The sequence below is a fragment of the Urtica dioica genome, chromosome 5 (assembly GCF_054948205.1).
Source record: "Urtica dioica subsp. dioica isolate 48M chromosome 5, U.dioica_male_clone48M_v1_H2, whole genome shotgun sequence".
NCBI lineage: Eukaryota > Viridiplantae > Streptophyta > Magnoliopsida > Rosales > Urticaceae > Urtica > Urtica dioica.
Window position 1 is genome coordinate 41,931,135 of NC_142760.1, and position 23,531 is coordinate 41,954,665.

General features: G+C 36.4%; 1 pseudogene across 1 annotated transcript; it reads left to right on the top strand.

Moving 5' to 3' along the window:
• The first annotated feature begins 3,306 nt into the window (after window positions 1-3,306).
• On the top strand, window positions 3,307-9,787 carry LOC149398643 (putative terpene synthase 2; annotated as a pseudogene). Its single transcript, XR_016296988.1, has 9 exons — window positions 3,307-3,402; window positions 5,340-5,453; window positions 5,768-6,053; window positions 6,217-6,601; window positions 6,752-6,912; window positions 7,136-7,193; window positions 7,691-7,832; window positions 8,602-8,854; window positions 9,219-9,787. The product of XR_016296988.1 is annotated as a putative terpene synthase 2 (transcript).
• The last annotated feature ends 13,744 nt before the right edge of the window (window positions 9,788-23,531 follow it).

A 23,531-nucleotide genomic window follows, 5' to 3' on the forward strand; every position in this document is an offset into this window, starting at 1 on the left:
TGTATCTAGTGAAGTCATCTATAAAAACTACATAGTTTATATCCATCTTGAGATAGACGAGGTGCTCGTCCCCATAAATCTGAGTGAATAAGATCAAATGAAGATTTAGTTTTGGTAGATGACTGTGGAAATGAATTTTGATGCATTTTTCCATGCACACGAGAAGTACAAATAGCAATATGTTTTATTTCATGAATTGAATATTACATGAATCATGACATAAGGAGATGGATGACTTAAACGTCTAACACTTCTAAAATTATCAAACATTTTACAGGGATCAATATCTAATACAAAAGACACATTTCACTAGTACAAAATATAGCATCAGGTGCGACTTTTTTCGCACCTGAAAGTGCAAAAGTCTGACTTTGTGACGTAACATACTCAGTTTTGCAGACATTGACATAACTGGAGACACTGTGGTTGAAAGGCTTTGACAAAGAAAGCTGGTACAGACCATCTTTAAGACGTCCTTGCACTAAGACACGTCTTGAGCTTCTATCTTTTATATAACATGCATCAGGATGAAATTCAATGATCACAATATTGTCACGTGTAAACTGAGAGCTGCTAAAAAGCTTTTGGTGATTTGTGGGGCATGAAAAATGTTTTTGAGTTTCAATTGAATCTGAGAAGCAGGAACATGCATTATTGAATCCTCAATATGAGAAATAGAGAGCAAGGATCCATTATCTGCTGCGAGCTTAACTTTGCCTTTGTAATCGGACCGAACAATTAGATTTCCAAGCTGAGATGCCACGTGATTTGTTCCTCCGCTATCCAAGTACCAAGCAGGTTCAAACACAGCTAGAATAAACTCGCTTGTTCTTGAGTTGGTGTGGAGTGCTTGAGCTTGTAGTGGAAAGTGATGAGAAGAAGATTGTGCAAGACACTGATGTGGAGCAATCTAAGGTGAGTATTGGAGAGGTACATATAGAGCTTGAGATGTAGTCTGAGAGCGGTTGTAGGTGTAGTCACTCATCACTTCTGAAGGACTGCAGAAATTCTCTTCGAAGTCCATTTGATCGGTCTCAGATTTATCAAAGTAGCATTGATCTGAGTAATTGTTATAGTCAGAATCTGCTAGTTGAGCTTGATATCCTTGTTGATGTTGTGAGCCAGTCTCGGAGCTTTCATAATGCACATCAAATCGATGGAAGCACTCTGAAGCTGAGTGACCTGGCTTGTTGCAGATTTGACTCATGACTCGCTCTTTACCACTAGTCTAAGAGCCGCGACCAGGACCTTCTGCCATTGACAATGCCTCCTCTATGAAATCCTCCATGATTGATTATTGAAGCCTCCTCGACCACCTCTATTGAAGCCTCCACTAGTTGAACCTTGATAGGCAAAATTTGCATACATGATGATGAGTGCGTATTTTACGTACGAATCTGCTGATTTAGCGCGTTCTCAAGTGTTTTTGATGGTTTTAGTGTGGTTATAGTGAATTTCAGGTCAACATAGATGAAAAGTAGCTGTCGGGTCACATATCGATGGAACGGAAGTAAAAGCGATGAATTTGGAGTCAAAATGAAGAAAATGAAGATTTGGAGGCTGGTGCGCAAGACCTCGCGCCGCGACCAGAAGACCTCGCGCCGCGACCCCTGCATTTTCACGAACACAAAAAGTTCCAGGAGCTTCTCGCGGTGCGCCTCGCGGTGATCTCGCGCCGCGACGATGCGAAGAAAGGAGCCTCGCGCCGCGAGGATGGATGGCGCGCCGCGAGACGACGAATCCTGACGAAAATAAAGTCGAATTTTGACTTAATCTCAGTCGTTGGATCGTTTTTTAAGGCCCAGATCAGTCCAAAATTGTACTTCGACCTAAACCACTATAAAACATAACTCAGCCTCTATTTTTAGGTTACGCTTTATTTTATTATTGTTTTGGAGAGCTTTTGCAACGGAGAGAAAGCTTATCAACGGAATTGACAAAATCCGATCAGCCGGAACTCCATTAATAGTTTTTCTTATTCCTTCTCTTTATTTTCTGCTCTTAATTTACTATTGTGTTGAATTCCTTTTTCGTTATAATCATGAGCTCTCTCCTTCATTCTATGCTAGTTTTATTGCTTTTAATCACTCTCATTGTTTTGATCATGGTCATGAACACCGTTAGAGGCTAAGTCTTTAGCGGGGTTACGATGTAGTCGGGGTTAGATGTAGCTTAGGGGTTTCGTTAGGGTTTGATTAGTTATTAACTGTTTCATGAATATGTTTGCTTGTGTGGAAGTGTTCTTAATGCATTCTTTAGCTTGATCACCTTTAGAATTGTTTAATTAGAGTTTTTAGCTGCTTGAGAGAGAGTAAAAATTCGTGCCCTTTTTCACTCATCACATTGTTTTAGGTTGCTTGACGGCTTAGACGAGTGTGTAATCGTTAGAATTCTCGCGTTTAGTGCATGTGGTTGTTTTAATAGGATTAGAGGCCGAGAGGATAAGTAATCCGACAATTGCATAGGTTCGCTAGATCACTCGAGAGAGGCTAGAGAATATTAATGAGAGAATGAGATTAGCTTACATAGGAATAGTGGTAATTGTTCGTTCCCGAAACCCCGATGCTGTGTTACCTGGTGAAATCGCAACCCCGTAGTTTTCTTTGCTTGTTATCTCGTGTTTGTTTCTCTTTTATTTTTACGTTAATTCATTTGCTAGTTTTATAAACACATCCATCAACAAATCTGTGAAATCAATTTGCTTTAGGTTGTTTAACGTCGCTATAGTAACTAGTCTCTGTGAGATCGATATCCGTTACTTACGTAACACTATTACTTGTTCGATACGTCAACTTGCGTGCTAGTTATAAAAATATCGCAACACATGAGACTTGAATTCTCAGAGTGAACAGAGGAATTCAGAGTTTCAATCCATCAATCCACATTTCTTGTGATTGCATCATAAACTACACTTCTTATGGATTCAGATCCTCTTACCTCGAGGTCAAATTGACAACAACAGATTCATACTCTGGACCTACTCCTCCAAGTATATACAAGATCAGTTCATCATTGGTGATCATTTGACCACTCGAATTGTGATTATCGGCTAAAATTTTCATGTTGATAATGTAATCCTCAATTTACTGATGAACTTTCTTCGTTGTTTACAGAAGTAACTTGAGCTTCAACTATCTCGCCTTTGATTGTGTGGAGTTCAACATCTCTTTCTTTGCCATTTGCAGAAGTAACTTGAGCTGCAACGATCTTGCCTTTAAAGTGTGGAGTTCAACCTCAACAGAGTGAACCTGATTTCTCACAAGGTTTTGCATCGATTCACATGTCCAAGTATCTGCTCCAATATAGATGCGAATAGTCAGCTCAGAAGAAATTGATTGTACCTCATTCAGTTGGGAAACTCTGGATTCGGACGACGAATTGGTGGATGAGCTAGATCCGGCTGTACTTCAATAAATTGAGTCGGAATCGGAGTAGTCCCTTTGAGAATGGAGTCGAATCCATGAGCTCGCACTGTTGGAAGAACCTGTGAACGCTAGAGTATGTAATTGTTTCGATCCAAAGGCATCGGAAGCGGATTGAGGTGAGGCGCGAAGTTTGGAGCTGCTTGAAACATTCCTTCTCCGTGAACTAATGGATGAGCTGCCATTGGTACTCTAAACTCGAACCCTAGGGCTATGATACCATGAAGAGAATAGAGAGAGAGAGAGAGAGAGAGAGAGAAAGAGAGAGAGAGAGAGAGACTAATGGGGCTGAAGATTGTATTTGTGAATCTTAGCCAATAAATGGCTTGATACAGAATTCTTATACAATGCCATAACAAACTCCAACTGTTCGCTTATTTCCGGTGACTCAGCATCAACTTTACACATACTCTACTAATACACGTAAGGAAATGCAACAAACAATATACATAATATAACAATGATCAACAATCAGGGAACTGGGCTGGGATAAGGCTTGGTCAGGGCTGGCCAGGGATTGGTCGAGGAGTGCACGGAGGCTGGCAGCTAGGGAGATAGTAAGCTCCGTTTGGAACCCGGAAAATAAGTGAGAAAGTGAAAATAATAGAGAAAATGAAAATGTGAGAGAAAATAATAGAAAAAGTCAAAATTCTAATTGTGTTTGGAAGTCATGGAAAATATGAGAGAAAATTAACGGGAAAGTAACGATGCCCTCCCCCCCCCCCCCCCCCCCCTCAATTTTTTTATTTACATTTTTTGCCCAATTTAAAAAAGTTTTACGTTTTTACCCCAAAAAATTTACACTTTTGACCTATTTTTTTTAAAAAAAATTTATTTTTACCATGAATTTTTTAATTAGCCCCCCTCAAATATTTTTTATTTACATTTTTCGCTCATTTTTAAAAAGTTTTACATTTTTACCCTAAAAATTTTACACTTTTGACCCATTTTTTTTAAAAAAAAATCATTTTTACCATGAATTTTTTTAATTAACCCCCCTCAAATATTTTTTATTTACATTTTTTGCCCATTTTAAAAAAGTTTTACATTTTTACCCTAAAAATTAACACTTTTGACTTATTTAAAAAAAATTCATTTTCACCATGAATTTTTTTTAATTAGCCCCTCTAAATATATTTTTTTCAAATAAGCCCCCCCTTATTGAGCTTTTATGGTTCGATCCCTGGACGAGACACACAAATGTGATACACTCATAGATAAATTTGGAGAGATTCTCATTTTCCATTTGATTTTCGAATGAAAATGAAATTCTCATTTTAGTTATACATTTTCCCTCGTATTTTCTATCATATTTTTTTTCCATCATATTTTCCTCGATCCAAACAACCTAAGTAAAATAGGAGAGATTTCCATTTTCATTTTCCTCTTATTTTCCGGGTTCCAAACGGAACCTAAGGGTTTCCTACTTTACAGTAATAGTTACCTCGGTTTTCTACATTTACAGTTACCTGAGTATTATACGTCGGTTTCCTAAGATCTGGAATTTTTCAGTTTCAACATAAAAAATGTTATTTAAGCATATATGTTAAAAAAAAAAAAAAATAGTATCGAGTCTAAAAAATTTATAATCTAGTCATGTGAATATTTGTGGCTTAAACTGAGAGAATTAAAGTCAAATTTCTCGTGGCAGTGCATGAGTGTAAATTTCTCCACCACACACACCCAAAGTTTAAAAATAATATAGCTTGAAAATATTATTATAATTATGTTTAGTAAGGAAGCATAAAATAAATCGAATCCTACTTAATTAATTGGCAGATCAAACCACAGTGCTTTATACAGCATTCAGGCTATAAAATAGTAGCGGTGAACAAGTAACACTCTCTTTCTTATGAAAAACAAGATATTCCATTAAAAACATTTCCTCTTCTCTATATTCTATATATGGCTTGTCAGCATTCAGATCACACTGAGGCAAATTCAGACCAAGCAAATGTCCATCGTCGAACTGCAGATTTTCACCCAAGCGTTTGGGGAGATTTTTTCCTCAAATATGCAACTGAAACATCGGTATAACAATAAGGCTATCCTGTATAAATGTACACATACATGTCTTAGGCTAATTGATTGGGACGTGATTCTAACTTATTGTTCATTACCACATCAAATTATTTACTCTGCGGTGTTTTTTTTAATCTACGCAAAGGTATGGTCATCTGTATGTCTAGTTTGATTCCTTTTATAATTATGTCTTTGTTCTAATTTACTCAATTTCTGTATGCCCTTAATTAGTAAATGTTTTTCATCCTTATGTGTGTGTGTATATATATATATAATTGGTGTACATATTATATATTTAATCTTCTTGTTAAATGAGTATTTAGGAAATTGATGCCGCCATAGAGGAACAAGTTCAAAGTCTGAAAGAGGAAGTGAAGAGAATACTGCTAATTTCCACAACTACTGTCACTAATACGCTCTATCAAACCCTAGAGTTGGTTGACACAATCCAACGTTTAGGTGTCTCTTACCATTTTGAGGAAGAAATCTCCGAAATCTTGAGACAGATCAAGAACTGTACCACCGTTGATGAATTTGAAGATTATGATCTTCAAACCGTTTCGCTTTGGTTTCGATTACTCAGGCAAGAAGGGTATAACATATCTTGTGGTACGCATATTATCACTGCACTCTTATATTATAACACTATTTTCCAAATAAATTCATAGAAAATCTCGAGTCAAGTACTCTCGTTATTTGATCATTAGTATGTATAAAATAATATATAAATATATATGTATATATATATATATATATATATACACATAAATAGATATATTCCGGAAGTTCACGAACGAAGAAGGGAAGTTCAAAGATGAGCTTGTTAGTGATGTTCAAGGAATATTGAGCTTATACGAAGCTTCACCTTTCATGGTCGACGGTGAGCCTGTACTTGAAGAAGCACTCACATTCGCTACGGTTTGCCTAAAATCTCTAAACACAAGCACATCTTCAAGTTTTAGTCCTTTTCTTGCCGAGCAAGTCAAACATGCCTTAGAACTGCCCATCTTGAAGGAGTTGCCAAGAGTGATGGCAAGGCACTTTATTTCTATTTACCATTTAAGATCTTCCCACAACAAAGATTTGCTCAAATTCGCTAAACTAGACTTCAACTCCGTGCAAGAGTTGCACCGGAAAGAGCTTGGCTATAAAACAAGGTAATTAATTTGTCTTAAAAACTTCATCTATTTGATTTTCTTACACCTTTCAAGTACGATACAGTGAATTAAAACTATTATAGTTTCAATTCTTCATGCTAAGTTTTTTCTCCACTTAAATTTTCTTATAATAAAAGTGATAATTTTTAGGTGGTGGAAAGTTTTGGATGTGGAATCAAAGCTGCCTTACGCTCGAGACAGACTGGCTGAACTTTATTTTTGGATGACGGGAGTGTTTTTCGAGCCCAAATATGCCCTTGGTAGGAGCATACTGTTGAGAGTATTGTCATTGTTATCAATAATTGACGATACATATGACCAGTGACGGAGCCAGAGAAGCCCATCAGGGGGGGCTAATTTGAAAAAAAAAATTCAGGGGGGGGCTTGATTGTAAAAAATTTATAAAAATTGGGCCAAAAGTATAAATTTTCAAGGGAAAAAATGTAATTTTTTTTTAAAATGGGCAAAAAGTGCAAAATTTTTTTTTGAGGGGGGGCTTAAGCCCCCCTTAGGCCTTAGCTGGCTCCGTCACTGCATATGACACCCATGCATCATTTCATGAACTTCAAGTTCTAACACCTGCTATTGAGAGGTTTGTTTACTATATTCACCCTCATCAGCTATTTTGTAAAATCACCGTTTATATTTATATATGTCCACTGAACTTTTGAAAATTAAATTTTGTACCAGTTTTATTCATTTTTATATTTTAGCCCAAAATTGTATGATGTTTTTCATGCTATATATATATATATATACTCAAATATTTTCTAAGCTCTTTGGTAGGAGTAGGATTGCACTAACACATAAGATTTTTTTCGTATTCGAATTTTTTTATTTTTGCATCCTCAAAAGGCTCGTATACTAAAGTTCTTATCAATTGTTTGCTCTACATTTTGAGAGAGTCTGGCTGTAAAAAAAAAAGTAAGAGAAAATAACAGGCCTGATCTTAATGTGATGATTATGAAACACATAGGCATTGTTACTTAGTTATGTGTACAGATGAACTCCAAAATTACATGAAACACACACACATATATATATATATATATATATATATATATACAGAGTTTGTTGTTCATTTTTCAGATGGAATATGGACTGTGTAGATGAGCTCCCTGATTACATGAAACATATTTATAAGGCATTGTTGGACACGTACGACGATATCCAGAAAGAGCTAGAGAAGGAAGGCATAAGATCATTTCAAATGGAATATGCAAAAGATGCAGTAAGTGAATAATATAATGCTCAATATGTTGTTGGGACATTTATACTATTGTTTTTCTTTTCATTTTTAATGTAATAGTTCATGAACATGCCATGCATGGGCCGGATGAGAGGGTTTAAATAATCGTGAAGATTAAATTTTATGGCTAAAATGTTTTGAATCACGAACAATTCGAGTAATACTCTATGAAACAAAAGAAAATCATCCTTGAATACATAATGCAATCGAGTCCATTGACGAAGAAGAAGATTTGAGAGAAAAGAGCTTTATCTGAATCATGATCACAGTTGCAAGAAATTGAAATTGATATATTAATTAATTAATTAATCAAACCAACGCTTACAAGCGGTATTTAAACGACTTTCACACGTCTGCATATACAAACTTTAGTATAGTTAATATAACCATGGTATTTACTAAGTAACCCAGAAAACAGTAGTAACAAAATTACAATTAATAAATATGTATATTTATAAAAAAACAGAAAATTAGGAAAATAGCTAACTTGAATGTTTGACATCGCTAAATAGTCAACGTTTGGTAAATTTTAGGTAAATAGCCACTTTGGAAAATAAATCTTAAGTAAATAGCCAATGTTTAATACATGAAAGTGACTATTTGCTTAAGATTACGTCTAAAAGTTACTATTTATCTAAGATTTATCAAAAATTAACTATTTATTAATGTCAAACATTTAAATTGACTATTTTTCTAATGAACTTTATAAAAACAAATACTAATTAATTGGGTCATATGTTGAGTTTACCAGATGAAAAAGATTGTCCAGGCCTACATTGAGGAAGCCAAATGTTATCACAAGAACTATGTTCCCACAGTGGAGGAGTATTTACAACTATTTGGTCGGGTAACAAGTACAGTCTGGCTTCTTACAGTCACTTCTTTCCTGGGAATGGGAGAGACTGCAACACAAGAGGCCTTTGAGTGGGCCTCAAGGTTTCCCAAAATTATACACGGCGGGTCGCATCATTAACAGGCTCTTGAACGACGTCGTTGGCCACGAGGTTAGTCGATTTCGACACTATGTACATTCTTTTTTAAAAAAAAATTAGATAAATAGCCAACTAAAATGTTTGGTATTGATATATAGTCAACGTTTCGTAAATTTTAAGTAAATAGTCATAAAGATTACGTGACCTAATAAATGAAAGTGACTATTTACCTAAGATTTACGTCTGTAAGTATAGTGATTATTTACTTAAGATTTATGTCTGTAAATATATGAAAGTGGTTCTTCACTTAAGATTTACGAAACGTTAGCTATTTAGCAATGTCAAACTGTAAATGTGGTTATTTACCTAATAGACCCTTCTTTTATTCCAAATACCAATGTATTGATATACTATTGTGGATTCTTTTGTGAATAAGGGTGAACAAAAAAGAGGGCATGTCGTGTCGTCCGTCGAGTGCTACATGAAACAGCACGGCGCATCGAAAGAAGAGGCGTATTTCGAGATTCGCAAGCTCGTTGCAGAGGTTTGGAAGGGCATTAATGAGGACTTGCTCGAGCCTAGGGCAGTGCCTATGTGTCTTCTCGTTCGCGTGCTCAATCTCGCGCGCTTGGGTGAGGTAACCTACAAGGTAGATGATATTTACACCCGCTCTGAAGGGCACATGAAATGTCTCGTCCAAGATGCATTTGTAGATCCGTTTCCCATGTAATAATAAGATGCAAATAAATCAAACCATTGGCTAGTTTTAAAGTCGCTTCGACTCCTCTAAGGTGCGCAGAGTGGTTATATTTCCTGATAATGATGCCGATCGAGATATAGTCATCTCGATGTATGTGATTTGTTTGTTCTGATTTATCTCTTTGCCATTATTGTCGTAAATAAGCTTTTTGTTTTGGTCAAACATCATGGCATTATTGCTTGTGGTTATTGCAAGAAAATGTATTGTAGTTGGTTTTTATTGTAAAATATGGTTCAAGTGGGATAGCACGTGTTAATGAAGCTTTGGCTCATCATCGTCGTTTTATGTTTGTTGTGTGTTAAATGTCGTTTACGTTTGTTGATGTAAGTTATCTTGAATTAAAAAAAAAAAGTGCGTGCAGGGGGCCGAACTAACATATACAATTTTTTTTTTTTTTTAAATTTTTTTTTTTTTTTTTTTTTTTTATATACAATGAAGACAAATTATCGTATCAAAGTAACATAAATAAAATAATACCTATTTAGCCCTTATTTTTTTTTATTTATTACTAAAATAATACCTTGTCCTAAGAGTGGGTGTAAAAAAGGCTAAAAAAAATGGGTTATAAATCTGTTTAGAGATAAAAACATGAGCAAAGATAAGTTGACATTTAAGTTATGTATCTATAATTCACCCCATATATATACATTTTGACATTTTAGTTAAATTAGGAACCGTTGGGTTTACGTAGTTTCGAAATTACCTTAAAATGACGCAAAAATGAGGTAATTAGACCAATAGGAAAACAGTCCACTAAGTCGAAATAACTTAAATTAATCTAAATAGTTAAACATATCTAAAAAAATTGGCTAATTGCAACAAATATGGGCATCAGGTGCGGCAAAAGTCGCACTTGATGCCCACAAAGTCGCATCCGATAGTACTATCGGGTGCGACTTTAGGTGCGACGTAGTCGCACCTAAAAGTCTGCAGCTAATACTATTGGGTGCGACATGTCGCACCCAATAGTATATATTATTATGTGCGACACTATTGGGTGCGACGTATCGCACCTGAAGTCGAACCTATTTTTCCGTGGGAACTCAAGAATAAGGCGGGAATTTGACTTTTGGGTGCGACATGTCGCACCCAATGCTCTTCCCGCCATAATATTGGGTGCGGCTAGTCGCACCCAATACCCTTCTTGCCATAGTATTGGGTGCGGCTAATCGCACCCAATACCCTCCCTTCCTTACTATCAGGTGCGACTAGTCGCACCTGATGCCCAATTTATTTTGAAAAAAATTAAAATTTACAAATAAATAGAATTATAATTAGAATTAGAAATTAATATTTCATATTAAAATATTTTTAATATACAAATAAATAGAATTATAATTAGAATTAGAAATTAATATTTCATATTAAAATATTTTTAATATACAAACAACTAATACGAGTTTGTTCGCTAATATAAAAATATACAAGTCCAACTATTTTCGTTGTTGTCTATAAAACTTATCGATAGAGGAATTTCCTCTTCCAAATAAGTTGCCTCCGCGGCCACTGCCGTTACCGCTAGGACGATCTCGATGAAACTCCGCAGAACCTGGCGTCACATTATCAGCCATTGCCGTTGATGTCGGCGTAGGCTGAGGATGTGGGCTTGTGGGGGAAGCCTGAGTATGCATCTGTGTAAACGAGAGCAGCTATCGCTGCATCTCTTCCATCTGGATTTGTTGTGCCGCATTTGAGCTTGTTGTGCTGCCAACTGAGCTTGCAACTCGGTATACAGTACTGGATCGGCACGTGACTGAGATGACAAACCAGACGAGCTTCCGTCTTGAGCTCGAGCCACACTCAAAGCCCCAACTGGGGTCGTGGGTCCTATCCCGACATCCCAATCACGGCGTGGCCCGAGAACGTCATGCATCGCATACTCCTCTGCGCCTTCGAGGCTCACCTCTTCACCTTTCTCCTCCGCTTGTCGCAAAATATCTGCCACTTAGGCGTTGATTCGCGCCTTAACAAAAAAAACCAAATAAAATTATTATATTATTATTATTAAGTAATTAAATAAAGTAACTTACAAATTGTTGATTCGCGAAGGGTGTTGTCCAGTTGCCGTTAATATCTTGATGGTTTTTCTCCCACGTCGCTAATGCGGAGGGCAATGTCCCATCCTCCTTCCTCTGCAAGTTTTAATCATCAAAATAAGACTAATGTGTCTAATGCTAATAAAAATTAAGCAACTTACGCCCTTCTGTCGATGAGCGAAAAAAGGTATCGACCCTTGTCTGGCCTTTGTCTGCTTCTTCTACTTCGCATTTTGTCTGTTGCGGTCAGCCTTTGCCTGCGAGACATAAATTCATTTAATTCGATTCGATGAGAAAAAAAAAATAATGTTCAACTCATGCCTTATGGGCAGGTGTGTTGAACACCTCTATTGCCTTCAACCAAGCCTCGTGCGTATAGCCCTTTGGTGTTTCTTCTCTGGCGAGCTCTATTTTCCCGCAAAACTTGTTGAAGAATCTAGCTGATAACTTTGACTTTTGGTTGCGTCGCAACCACTTCATTTCGCGAATGATAGTAGACTCTATCTCGTTGCGAATGCAATCAGCTGGCACTCTCTCGCCAGTTGCAGAATCCTCGTACACAAAATGGTACTCGTTATGGATTGCGGTCATATTGGCCATTTTCATTCGATTGTCTGCTTGCAAGGCGGATAAACTCGTTAACCCCTGTTTTATACTGCAAGCTCAACCTCTCGTTCTCGGTAACCCAATCTCTACTTGGATTAGACATTGATTTCGCTGAACGAGAAAGAGAACGAGAATTATTAATTAGCATTGAAAGTCCGATCTTACTAGATTGTGAAAGGTATCTTATTTTTTTAAAATGGATTGTAGAAATTGTGGGAAAGATACTAAAGCGCCTCAAAATCCTGGAAACAATCCTGGAAAATGGATTGTTTTTTAAAATGGACTGTTTCTAGTGGATTTCGATTCTAATTGGTTCAAAACTCTACCGAAATTTTGGCAGAGTTTTCCCTATAATATTGTTAAACCAAAAACCTGCAAACTACTTTAAAAACATTTAAAATCCATCCAGAAACTATCATATTAATTAACTAAGTCCTAAACCGAGCCTCCGTGGCTCGGTCACAACATTTTATCAATGAAAACTATAAAACAATCACTCAGTAATTAATTAATTACAATATCATAAACAACTAATCTAATAGAATAGTTTAAACAATTAACCAATTTCAATCTTAATTAAACTAACATTTAAAATTTAAAATTTAAAATTAGTTACATAACCAATTTCATTATTAAGTACAAAGTGTTAACAATTAAACTACAAATTAATTAGTTACCTAAACTATCAACTTATTAACCAATTTGATTTCCATTACAATTTCAATTTCAAAATAATATTTAATCTAAACTTTTACAATTACAATTAATTTCAACTAAACATTAACCTAAACATATTACTAAACTAATTATAAACACTATATATATTAACAATTATAATTACATTAATTAATACATGTTACTAAACTAATTATAAATACTATATATATTAACAACTATAATTACTTTAATTAATACATGTTAATAATCAAAATCATACTAAACATACTAACAATTTATTTGATTTGAAACATAAATACTAAACTACTAAACATACTAAACACATATAGAATTTGAAACTAAACATACTAAATTACTAATTAAAACTAATTAATAATTATTAATACTAATTATATATGCTAATTAAAACATACTAAATTACTAATTAAAACATACTAAACCATTTAAAGTTTTTTTTTCTTCATATATATATATATATATATATATATATATATATAATACTAATTATTAATAAATATATACACAAAAAATAACCTTAGGCGGAGGAGAGGACCGGCGCGGAGGAGCGAAGGCGGAGGAGAGGACCGGCGCGGAGGAGAGGACCGGCGCGGAGGAGCGGCTGCGGAGGATCGGCGCGGAGGACCGGCTCGGAGGAGAGGACCGGCGCGGAGGAGCGGCTGCGGAGGAAAGGACCGACGGAGGAGGAGAAGACCGGTCTGAGGAGGAGCGGCGCGCGGACTTGGACGTCGGAGAAGGCTCGAAAAACTCCAGGTGGTGGCTCGGAGAAGAGAGAGGGAGGAGATGGTGGTGGCTCGGAGAAGAGAGAGGGAGGGAGATGGTAGTGGCTCGGAAAAGAGAGAGGGAGTGAGATATATGGTGGTGGCTCGCAGAGGGAGGGAGAGAGGGAGGGAGAGTCGGAGTTTGAGAGAGAGAGGCTGTGAATAAGTGAAGAAGATGAAGAAGACGAAGCTGAGTTTATAAACTAACCCTAGTAATCAGGTGCGACAAGTCGCACCTGGTACTCAAATGCACGACTAGTCACACCTAAAAAACTAATCGGTACGACTAGTCGCACCTGAAAGTAAAAAAAAAATTCTAAAAATTAATTCCACGTCAGACAAATGAAAAAAATGAGGGGGAGAAGTTGAGCGCCTAATTTTTTTTTTAGACTTTCAGGTGCGACTAATCGCACCTGAAAGTTTTTAAAACTATTGGTCGCACCCAATACCACTTAAAATCAGCGAATTTTTTTTCTTTTCTGAAGCCCTTTGGGTGCGACAAGTCGCACCTGATGCCCAATTAGGTGCGACAAGTTGCACCTAATGCCCTTCCGCACCAGAAAGACTTATTTGTAGTAGTGCCCGGGAGGATTAGAGCATGTGGCTAAGAACCATAGTGTCGGGGATTCGAATCCCTCGTCCACAACCATCCAAAACGGAAGTACATTTTCCTTTAAGGCAACGATAGTGATTTTTTTTAAACTGGTCAATGATTCTTCAGTCGACATTGTCGAAAATCAGATAAGGAATCAAGGATAAAGGAAGAGGACGGACAGGATTTCCAATCAGTCTCAGAGAAGCGAAAGTCGCTCTGATACCATTTCAAGATCTGAATCGGAGATTTGGGAATTTGGGGATAAACTTCTCCGAGAGAAAAGATTCGAGGAAGAAGAGAAAGTAAATTGATTTTCTCATTTATTCCAAAAGAATAATACAAACACATATATAAAGAGGCAACGGTAACAAGATACCGCAAAGACAAAAAAGCCCCCACTTACATATTGATAAGTAAGGATATAAAGGTAAAACAACAATTAAGATAAAAGCTTTAATAAAAGCCTCTGATCAAAGATCCGTACATAACAAGTAAGCTGCTAAAACACAAACACTAAGCTCTGATTTCTAATATTTTCTGATCAAGCAGCTTCTAGATAATAATTTTTTTAAAACGAAGACTATGATGACTTGTTGGAAAAGCATTTGAATTAAAAAATTTGAAGTAATTTTTAAGGTCTATTTTTTAGCCCTGCTTTTGGTGGATAACTAACAATGTCACAATTGTTGAGTACAAATAATCAGAGTAAAAGAAAAACAAGGGATACAAATGTCATTATTAAGTACAAGTAATGCTCAACTTATACAGCAATACTTACATCTTATACAAGTAATAAAAAAAGGAAAATTGCCACATCTACTACCTATATGATAACTTTTTCCTATTTTCCACCAAATGCATAATTTGGACACCAATGCCACTAACACCTATGCAAAACTACCTATTTACCCTTCACTTCTTACATTCTTACAATCTCACCAACCCCACTCTATTTGGCTCTCTCTCTCTCTCTCTCTTCGCGTCAGTCTTATCTCTCCTCTTTCTCGTTCTCTCTTCCCGTCAATCTATCTATTTCTCTCACTCTCTCTTTTCTCTTCTCGTTCTCTCTGTCCCCTCGTCGGACGTCGGACTGTTTTTTCCCGATCTCTCTCTCTTTCTCTTTCTCTTTCTCTTTGTTTACCCCAAAGCCACCAGACCCAAGAAACCCAGAAGCCCGAGGACCAGCTCTCTAAAACCCGAGGACTCAAACGCCCACGAGACCCAAACGCCCACGAGATCCAAACACCAAAGCTCTCTTTCTCGCACCAGCTCTCTAAAACCCGAGGACCCAAACGCCGACGAGACCCAAACGCCAAACTCAAAACTCCAGATTTAGTCCAAGATCAGGTCACTTTTTCCCTAAATTTTGTGGTTAAAATTTGAGGATATTGTTTGGGTATGTTAAGAATCTTCAAAGTTCATCAGTTGTTGACATTAGATGTCAACAATGGACGTCAATTGTTGACATTACAACTGATGGAAATTGACTTCTAAACTCTACAGAGTTCATCAGTTGTTGACATTAGATGTCAACAATGGACGTCAACTGTTGACATCTAATGTCAACAACTGATGAGATAAATTGACGTCTAAACTCTACAGAGTTCATCAGTTGTTGACATTAGATGTCAACAATGGACGTCAATTATTGACATCTAATGTCAACAACTGATGTGAGAAATTGACTTCTAAACTCTACAGAGTTCATCAGTTGTTGACATTAGATGTCAACAATGGACGTCAACTGTTGACATCTAATGTCAACAACTGATGAACTCTGTAGAGTTTAGAAGTCAATTTCTCACATGGGTTGTTGATATTAGATGTCAACAGTTGACGTCCATTGTTGACATCTAATGTCAACAACTGATGAACGTTGTTGACTCTAATATTGTTAAAAATATGCAGAAATGTCAGAAAAACACTCATTTGAATCTCCGGTGACAAGCTATGACGACTTAGAGCCCCGAAAGAGAAAATGTTCTAAAAATGAGGTACATTTTGATGGCAAACAAAGCTGATTTTTGGTTATTATTTTTTATGATTGTAGACATTCATACCTATAATTGTAGACAATTACTAAAATTGTAGTCAATTGATGTTAATAAGGCAAGCGGATCGGAACTCGGTGATGCACAACTCACGGAGTTTCAAATGAGCGAGGCTGAGTACATATGGTACTTGGATACTTTTTGTAGTGAGACTGAATCGGGTCCGATCATGTGTCTCGAAAGTGTTATGAAAGAAATCCTCGGAGACGACTGGGAGACTCAGTTGAAGAAAAAATGAGATTTTATGGAAGTCGTGCCCAAGGGGACACGACTGTTTAATCTAAACTTCGTAATATTTATGTATGGATTTTTGTATGACACTAGTACAAAATATAGCATCAGGTGCGACTTTTTTCGCACCTGAAAGTGCAAAAGTCGCACCTGAAAGTACTTTCAGGTGCGACTTTAGATGCGACAAAGTCGCACCCGAAAGTCCGCACCTGATAATCCTCTTGATTATCAGGTGCGACAAGTCGCACCTGAAAGTCTTAGACTATCAGGTGCGACAAGTCGCACCTGATGCTCTTTATCTTTTTAAAAAAAATTAATATGCTGATTATATATTACAATATATAATCAGCATATTAAAACTAATCAAAACTAATTTCATTATATTCCTAATTGATCAATTACAATATATCTTAATTTTAATTTCATTAACTAATTACAATTCCTAATTGATAAATTACAATATATCAAAACTAATTAAAACAAAAACAAATTTAAACTAATCACATTATTACAATTACTAATCAATTAACTAATTAACTAATTACAATTCCTAATTGATAAACTAATCACATTATTACAATTATTAATCTTAATTTTAATTTCATTAACTAATTACAATTCCTAATTGATAAATTACAATATATAAAAACTAATTAAAACAAAAACAAATTTAAACTAAACACTAACCTGCAGACTCGGGACGAGGCGAGCGCACGGCGGAGAGTGAGCAGGGGCTGAGTGCACGGCGAGAAAAATCAAAATCGGACCACGCGAATCAGCAAACATGGACCCTCACTCCATACAAACATACAAACCATAAACAAGAATCATGTTTTGTTTATGTTTGTGTATTCCTGTGTTTGTGTTTATGTTTGAATTCCTCTGCAAAATTCATAAAGTTACAAGGGCTTGTCACAGAGTCTACTAACCAAAAGTGAATCAAGAGTAAGAGTGTATTAATAAAAAAAAAATATGAACCTAACAAGCGAGTCCAGTTTCGTTCACGTTCTAGGGAAACAAGTCATGAAGATCAAGGATATCGGCAAGGACGCCACAAGCCGTGCGAACTCTTTCTTGAATATCTGAGTCGAGCAATGGAACTCCACTGTGCAGAAACTCTTGAACAGACATCACACCGGGCCCCATTTCTTCAGGATACAAGCTCTCAATCTAGATCATAAAGAAAACAATTACTAAAACATCTGTAGGCTTAGCTAAGATTTACATACAGACAAAAAAAGGAACAGGAAATAGGAAAAACAATGTCAACCTTAATGCTATCCATGTTAATGCGCTGGCCAAGAAGTCGAGCTAGTATCAATGCCTGCTTAGAAACAATCCAGGAATGTTGTCAGAAACAAGTGTGTGAGCTCTTTGTATGGAAACATGAAGCACAACAAGTTCACTAAATCTATGGAAAGCCTCAACTACCCCTTCTTTCCATGTACAAGTAAAATACGAATCAGTATGTTTAAAGAATACAATAAGACAAGGATTAAAAAGTAAACAGATTAAAAAAAAGTAAAAAAAAAAAAGTTTATTTATCGTATGTGATCTAAGAGAGCTTGAGAAAAAGAAGAAAACAGATTAAAAAAAGTAAAAGAATATATAACCTTATGAGTCTTTTTCCGGGGATCACCTTTGCAGGCAAACACACAATCTTGCTATAGTGAAGATTCTGGATACTGAGAGAGAGAGAGAGAGAGAGAGAGAGAGAGAGAGAGAGAGAGAGAGAGAGAGAGAGAGAGAGAGAGAGAGAGAGAGAGAGAGAGAATTCCCGACAGCCTGACCCACTAGTGCTTAAGCCATCATAACTCGAGCTACAAAACTTGAAATCGATTGATTCTAGCGGAAAAAGAAAGTAGACTCATGTAGCTTTCTAACGAGATATTACAAGCATATATACGACAAGAATAGCTATCTCAAAAACAGCCCGTAATTCACTGTTACAATTCTGGAAATCTCGTTTTACTGCTGCGAAACACAAACTTTGGAAATTCATAACTCATTCAATACTCAATGGATTTACATGTTCTTGGTCATTTTAGAAAGCTCATACAGTCTACTATCCATGAAAAATATCCAAAAATAAGAACTTAGATCATATCGGTCTGTCCACGTCGATTTACAGAGGCAGTTCAAACACTAATTCGGATCCAAATCACACGGCCAAGATCCAAATCAAAGGCAAACTCAATTTAAATCAAGAACAAACATCATTGAATCGATTCCTAAACTTTTAAATCCGGAACAAATACTAATCCACGCCCAAAATCACCCTAAGACAATCAGATAGAAAAACCCCAATCCAAACCCTAGAATCGAATCTCAAAATTGGGGAAAAGAAATTCTCACTTGAATATCTCCGATTGGCTCTCCTCTCCTCTGATTCCGGCGTCCTCGACGTGCTCGCGGCGGCGCTGGTTCCTTCTCGGCCGCGCGCGGGTGGCGCTCGGGCTCGGTGGCTGGCTGGATGGCGCGCGCACAGGGCTGGGGTCTCGGGCGGGTGCTGGTGGTCGTGCGTCCCCTCCCTCGGTCTCTCCCCTTCTCAGTCTCGCTCTCTCGCTCTCTTATCATCTCTCTCTCGCTCGATCTCTCTTTAGATGCACCTGAAACTCATTTAGATGCGACTTTTAGGTGCGACTAGTCGCACCTGATAGTCATGCGCATCAGAAAACCAAATTTGTAGTAGTGTGACTTGAATGCCTGAAACTGCTTAATATGTTTATTTACACTATGTTTTATATATGAATAAACTAGTCATTGACAACAGATGTCTGACATAAGAGTACATAATCTAGTACATGAACTACAAAAGATTGCTTAATCTATTATATGAACAAACTAGTACTTAAATCAAGAGAATGTCATAATTTAACCAACCAAAATAAAAAGTTTCCTAATCATCATCCATTTCAAAGTCTGAACCCACTTTTGTTGCTATTTTAACCGCCCCGTGTCTGTATAGATCAATTGTGATCTTTTGTCGATACATGGCCATGTCGTCTTGTCGGATTTCTGATAGATCATACCCGTGAGTCAAAAACTCCATGGCCTTTATAACAAACATTCCACAATCGCCACTATTTTTAAAAATTTGAAATTAGACATCTTGAATGTTCAATAATATGATATTATTCTATAATAGCAAGACGTACCCATTATTCAGCAATTTTTTGTACGTGGGCCGTTACCATTTTTCGGTGATGCTTGTTCCCGGATAACGAGTCGTAGATCATGATAGAACGTTCCCGAATCGTCACAGCTAGAAGAAGCCAATGTGACCTATCTATGAAGCGTACGGGAAGGTAAACTACCCCGACGTCCACCCAGGGAGAAGAATGCTTCAAGGACTTGTTGGTGGTTGTAATGTAGTCATGGATTCGGGATTGGTTTGTCCAATCAAACCTATCTTTATCTTCACAGTTGAGTCATGCTTCGTACCCTTGGATGCAGTAGCTATGAAAGAAGCTGTTCATTATTGTGAACGATTCTTTCAACTCACCTGTCATTCTCTTCTTGCTCAGGTAGTACGACACAACATCTACATGCTGCAAAAACAATGAAAAGGTGAGGGATATTAATATAATATAAGATCAATTGTAAAAAAAACATACAACAATAGAAATCAACAATAGACATCTATTGTTGACATCTATTGTCAACAATTGACATCTATTGTTGACATCTAAATGTCAACAATTGACATCAATTGTTGACATCTAGATGCCAATTGTTGACATTTAGATGTCAACAATAGATGTCAATTGATGTCAACAATAGATGTCTATTTTTGTAGATTCAGATCCTTGATAGGAAAAAGGATCTGAATCTACAAAAAATGTAGTTTTATGATGCAATCGCAAGAAATACGGATTGAATCTCTAAATTCCTCTGTTCACTCAAAGAATTCAGGTCTCATGTATGCAAATTTTGCCTATCAAGGTTCAACTGGTGAAGGCTCTAACAGAGGTGGTCGAGGAGGCTTCAATAGAATCAATCATGGAGGATTTCATAGAAGAGGCATTGTCAATCGGAGAAGGTCCTGGTCGCGGCTCTCATACTAGTGATGGAGGACGAGTCATGAGTCAAATCTGCAACAGGCTAGGTCACTCAGGTTTAGAGTGCTTCCATCGATTTGATGTGCATTTTGAAAGCTCCGAGACTGGCTCACAACATCAACAAGGATATCAAGCTCAACTAGAAGATTCTGACTACAACAATTACTCAAATCAGTACTATTTTATTGAATCTAAGACTGATCAAATGCACTTCGAAGAGAATTTATGCAATCCTTCAGAAGTGATGAGTGACTACACCTACAATGCCTTATGTATGGGCTTGATGTGTCATTTTTTTTGCTCTCGGGGTGTAATATACACCATATAGAAATAATGACATAACATTAATCCCCCAGTTTCTTGAGTGACTTGTCGTGCGAGATATTTAATTTGAATTCCTTATATAAAGATAATTAGAATTAAAAGTTAATATAATGAAATAAAAGAGTTAAGAGAGAAAATATATAAGCCAAAAGCAAAAATTACGTGCAAAAAAATTCAAAATATAGTTTTTAGTTTTTTAGTTAAAATATTAAAAAACACTTAACAAAATAGTTTTATCAAACACTAAAATACGATTTAGCTTTTTAAAAAATTAAAAACAAGCTTACTAAGCAATATCAAACAATACCTAACAGTAACCACTAAATCCACTACTTCAACGCACAACACCAAATGTAGTTTTAAATAAATAAATAAAAGGTTGCACCTTGACCAACTCAAGATTACAACTCACATTTATATTCTATTCTGGTTATTTTCCTTATCTTTATTCAATTTCTTTTTAAAGTGATGGAAAATTTTCCAAAAATCAAATTAAATCTAATAATCGCGTATGTGGTATTTTCCGTGCTCCTGCGCTTAAATTTATTCGTTGAGAATACAAAAGTCTTGACAAAGATTGTAGGTCCTTCTGTAAATAAATAAATGTTTGAAATAACAAAAAATAGAGAGATTGTGCGGGGTTTTCTACAAATATCGATCTTATTAAATAATAAATATTACTTTAGCACATAAATAACGCTGTGTCAACAGAAAATAAGAAGCAAAATAGATGAATAATCCAGAGAGACTTTTAAACAACTTTAATAGCTTTAAACAATACCAAGACTTTTAGAAAACTTTGTATTTTCAATGAACAAGTAAGAAATAGAGCATAAAATTCATAAATGAAATTAGTTAACGTATACTGAAAAAGGTTGTTAACTATGTCTGTGGAACAACTGCAATTTGTTTTACCAAACTAAAACTTATGCCATAGAGGATCCAACAATCTCTCCCTTGACATTGGCATTTTTGGCAAAAAAAACAAAAAAACTACGCATAGTGCTTCAAGTAAACAAAACAACTAGAACAGTTATAACGAGTTCAAGCATAACTAACAACCCAAAATACACCCATTTTTTATCACAAAAAGACAAGGCAATGAAATATAACAATCTAGGTTGATTGAAAAAGTACTGAAGAAAACACAAAAGACAGAAAAAAAAAAATTACATATTTCTTCACGCAGCGGCTTGATCACGGTCTTCTTCTTCATCTTCAGCTAGGACTTCTTCAACCGAGTACTTTAAGTCACGTAGGAGCAAGAATGGATGCTTCTGGAAGTAGTAATCCTCTTGATATCAGTAGTCTTGAAATTAATCTCCGTTTTGAGCTGTCTGAATATCTTTTCTTTCATGCCATCAGAGAGAAAATATGATATAACTGCACCAGAGAAAGTTGGTGGAACAACTTCCTAAACAACTGAAGCAGTCTGCTCCCCCTCAATGTCGTTCCTATGCTTCCCTTTGAACAACTTGGGATTTGTATTGAAACACAGAGAAACTCCAAAAAATGCATCATATTGTGTTTTGAACTCTTGGCACTGCTCGAGTACCAGCTCACAAATGAGATAAGGAAACTCAATGAGGTGATTCACTTACTTATATGTGGCATGCGCAACAATATGATCAAATATAATATGCCAAATAAACACTTTGCTCTTATTGCCAACAACAAATAAGAACACGTTGAAATTCTTTTTAGTAAGAGAGATGTAAGATGTCGCACACAATGTAGGAGAAATGCGTTCGACAACTTGCTTTGATGCAGATAATGGATAATAAAATAAAATCTGCGTAAAGTAAATGACACACAATATGTTTACCCAGTTCGGTGCAACGTGACCTACATCTGGGGGCTCTCAGCCAGTGGAAATGATTTCACTATCAAGTAGTCAATAGTATGAACAATGGACTTATATGAACAACATCAAAATCAATGCCCTACCCTAGAACTATTACTACAAGTGATTACCAAATCAGTGACTCAGTCTTCTAAAACAGTGTTTAAAGAAATACACTGTTCTTATCAAAACAAATAGTCTCCCAGTCCGCCAATCGTGCACTTCTAGAAACCCTAAGTATTTTGATAAAGAGTCAAAAACTGCTAAGAGGGTAGCACTCGAATTTTATAGCAGTCATATAAGTTTGGAAGTCAATCTTGGGTTTCCTTACCCATAAACGTGCGTGTGAAGATCATCAAGGAAAGTCTTCAGCGATAAGATCTGGCAAAACAAGAAACTTGCCAGAATTACAGTCTGCGCACAAAGAGAATGATGTCTCTACAAATCTTGAAGCATATTGCCTAACATCTGTTTTGATAAAGCGTCAAGAATTGCTAAGGGGGGTAGCACTCGGCTTTTATAGCAGTCATACAAGTCTAGAAGTCATTCTAGGGTTTCCTTACCCATAAACACGTGAAGATCATCAAGGAATGTCTTCATCGATAATATCTTGCAAAACAGGAAACTTGACAGATTACAGTCTGCGCACAAAGAGAAAGATGTTTGCTCAAATCCCGGCAAAGTGACTGCACTTCCCGGAGGATCCCGTTCGTCACTGCCTTCGTTTGTCAAGATTCCGAGGTTTTTGAGAGGTACGTGTCTAGGGTTACGGAGATTTGAGGATT